Source organism: Loxodonta africana, chromosome 7 (genome assembly GCF_030014295.1).
Source record: "Loxodonta africana isolate mLoxAfr1 chromosome 7, mLoxAfr1.hap2, whole genome shotgun sequence".
Classification (NCBI taxonomy): domain Eukaryota; kingdom Metazoa; phylum Chordata; class Mammalia; order Proboscidea; family Elephantidae; genus Loxodonta; species Loxodonta africana.
In genome coordinates, this window is record NC_087348.1 from 7472649 (window position 1) to 7476740 (window position 4092).

Sequence of the window (4092 nt, forward strand, 5' to 3'; positions counted from 1 at the left end):
AATAAAATAACATTCACAACAGCAAGAAAACCCATAAAATATTTAGGAAACCAAAAGACAGCACAGAATTTTTTGGAGGAAAAAAAATATTTTAACTTTACTCAAGGACATAAAAGAAGACATCGATAGTTGAAGCGATATCCTTGTCAACGAATAAAACAACCTAACATTTAAAGATGTCATCTCTCCCAGTACTAATCTAGAAATTCAATGAAATCCCAGTAAAAATTGAGATGATTTTTGGAGAACTTGGACAACATTTTTGTAATATTCCTATAATAGAAGAATAAAAGTCCACAGAAAGATAAGTGAAATTTGAAAGAGATGACCAAATAGGAGTGGTTTTCCCTAACATATTAAGACACACTACAACCCATAGTGATAAAAAGCTTGTGATACAGGCCTAGAAATAGTCCAACAGATGAGAGGAAGCAAAAAAAAGTGCTTAGAACAGATGTGTAGATGAGCAACTATATAGCTGATATAAAGGTGGCACCACAACTCAAAGGAAGAACTGATTGCCAGGTGGTGGAAAACTGGCTCATGCTACATTGAAAGAAACCTAGATCCCTCCCGTCATATCCACAGATGGACTCCACAGAGTTAAGGACCTTATAGTAATTGGAATAATACCTAACATTTATCCAGTGCTCACTATGCGCCAGGCACTGTTCTGTGCTTATTATGCATTAATTCATCTAATCCTCAGTTAATGCTATGAAAAAATAATTTGTTACCGTGGAGTTGATTCTGATTCATGGTGACCCCATGTGTTAAAAAAAAAAAAAACACAGTAGAATTGCTGTATAGGATTTTCTCGGCTGTAATCTTTATGGAAGCAGATCACCAGGCCTTGGTTCCGAGGCACCACTGGATGGGTTCAAACCACCAACCTTTAGTTTAATAATCGAGTGCAAACCATTTGCACCACCAAGGGACCTAAGGGAAGCACTATTATTAACTCCATCTGACAGATGAGGAAATCGAGGCACAGAAGAGGTTATGGGGCTTGTGGAAGGTGGGTGAGATGAGTCCTGTAAGTGCAGGGTGAAACCTGTCTTTATTTAGCATTTGATATTTTGCTTATCACAGATTTTTGCATTTATTTGCATTTTTAAATATCATTGCATTAAGATATTATTCATCTTGCTTACTCAGTTTTTTGTGTCCCCTTAAATTTTGAACCTGAGGGGAGCGTCTCATGCCCTGCCCCCAGCCCCACCTCCCAAAGCTAGTAAGGGAAAGAGTTGGAATTCCAGCCCAGGCAGCTTGGTTCATAACTACTTTGTTGCAACTGTCTTTCTAGATAAGTAAAACAATGGCAATGGAATAAGATGTTAGAGGACATATTTGTGACCTTGGAGTGAGGAACCAGTTTAAGCAAGACTCAGAGAGCACATACCATGAGGCGAAAAGAATATGGATTTGGCTGTACCAAAACTAAGGACTGATATTTAACAAAGGGCACTTTAGACAAAGTAGGGAAACACAGACAGGGAGGAGATATTTGCAACATCAAAAACCAGCAAGGGATTTAATAATTAAATATGCACGGACATGCAGATTAGCAGGAAAAGAACTGGAAACCCAGTAGAAAAAATGGACAAGGAGAGGAACAGCCAGTCCACAGAAGAGGGAACTCAATGGCTGGCAAGTGCAAGGGCTGCTTGAACTCTCCACAGTGGTCAAAGAACCCGGGAAGAAAACAAGGGACCAGTTTATATTCATCAGATAGACAAACTGTTAGAAAACTAGGTGATATAAGTGCTGAGGGAAAAGCAGACCCCTCGTAGTGGGTGTGTGAACTCAGGAGAGCATCTGTGGTATACTTTATGAAGTCCTGGGTACGTGCATTCTATGGCCCTGGCGTTCTGGTCCTGGGTGCCTTACTCCAAGGAGAATTCTCCCACCGTCCATAAGGGGGCAGTATGAAGAGTCGCTGGGCAGTGCAAAGGGACCAACGTGCTCTGCTGCTAACCGAAAAGGTAGAAGTTTGAGTCCACCCAGGAAAAGGTAGAAGTTTGAGTCCACCCAGAGGCACCTCAGAAGAAAGGCCTGGCAATCTACTTCCGAAAAATCAGCCATTGAAAACCCTGTGGAGCACAGTTTTACTCTAACACACACGGGGTCACAATGAGTTGGAGTCAACTCAACAGTAACTGGTCTGGTGTACGAAGACATTCATGGGGGCAATGGGGGTTCAATGGTAGAGTTCTTGTCTTCCATAAGGAAGACCCAGTTTCAATGCCCAGCCAATAAACCACTTGTACGGCCACCACCCATCTGTCAGTGGAGGCCTGCGTGTTGCTATGATGCTGATCAAATTTCAGCAGAGCTTTCCAGGCTAAGACAGACTTGGAGGAATGACCTGGCGATCTACTTCCAAAAATCAGCCAGTGATCCACAGCTAATCATGGGGCTGGCTCAGGACAGGACAGTTTCCTTCCTTTGTGTATGGCATTGCCATGAGTCGGCGGACTCCTCGACAGCTAACCGCAATGACGGTGAAGATGTTCACAGCAGTGAAGCATGTGATAGGGTGTCGAGACCAACTAAGTGTGCATCACTGTGGGTGGGTGGGTGGGAGGGGTGGTGGTTAATAAAAGTGGTGGATGTTCAGCATGGTCTACCGTGCCTGCAGCTAGTAGAAGCAACAGACGAGATGCACGCAGAGAACCTTAGTGCCGAGTGGAAAAACGTAAACGACAGAATAGGTTTTACATGATGACATCCTGTTTGTAAACTGGAAACACATCTACATGTGAGACAATGCCACGTGCCATACCGGGCCAGGCAGCACACAAGGATGCAGACTGAGCACGCTGAGGTGGGGTCTGATGGAAAGGAGGGGAGAGGACAGGAGGTGGGCAAGGTGGGCAATATAAAAAGCAATGAAAGAGGAAAAATGAATGAACAAAACCAGAGAGGAGCCTGTTTCGTTGTGATGGTGTGTCACATACTGAGAAGTAGGATTGACTCAACTCTCTGATCTGAGGAAGGGTGAGGAAGAGGAGGGTCCTCCTGGGAGCTTGGGAGATCTGGGTTCAAATCCCAGTTCTACCACTTGCAAGCATCTAGGGCTTTGACAAACCACTCAGTCCTTCCACAAATATTAATTGTGCATCTAGTGCCACTGTTCTGCGCTGTAGACATTATGGTGAATAAAACAGTGTAAAATAAGATAATTTCAGGTTAAGTGCTGTATGATGCAGGACTGACGTTAGACTGCATTGTGGGGACAGCCTTTCCAAGAGCGAACATTTGAAGAAAGGAGCCAGCTGTGAGAAGAGCCAGACTAAGAGCTTTCCAAGCATAGGGAGCAGCACGTGCAAAGATCCTGAGGTGGGCATGAGCCTGGCCTGTGAAGGAAGACTGAAAGAAAGCCGAAGTGTCTGAGTGGGGTGAGTGAGGGGCAGAGGGGGACTTCATGAGGTTAGAAGAGGCAGGCAGGGGGCAGAGCATTCAGGGCTTTGTGGGCCTTAGTAGAAGAGCTTAGATTTATTCAAACTGCAATGGAAAACCAAGATTTATCCCAACTCAAGGAAAGATTTTAAGCAGAGGAGTGACCTAGTCGCCTACTTGGGAAAAAAAGTTGTATTTTTAAGAATAACACACACGGAAAAAAGATCAGGATTGTTTTAAAAGATCACTTTGGCTGCTGCCTGGATTGGAGAAGAGAGTGGAAGCCACACAAGATCTGTGAGCCTGTTTCCACGTCCGTAAGACGGGGAGAATACTACTTTCCTGCAGGCCCGTGGTAAGGAAGGGTAGGGAGACTGAGTTGCTGGAAGGCTCTTTGGCCCTCGGGGGCCCCATGTCCGGCTGGGAGACATACGCGGGAAGCCCCTCCGCGCCCATTTTACAGACCGAGCGGTTGCGCCAAAGGGCAGCACCCACTGCTGGTCGCCGAGGCGGCCGCTGGGCGGGGCCGCGGGGCCGACCTGGTCCGAGCAGGAGGAGGCCCCGCCCACCAGCCCGCTCTGCGCTCGGCAGCTCCAGCCTGCTGCGGGCGGGGGCCGGGGCCTGGCCTGGGGGCGGGGCCTGGGCGGGGTGGGGCCTGGGCGCGGGGGCGGGGGCGGGGCCGCGGCGACG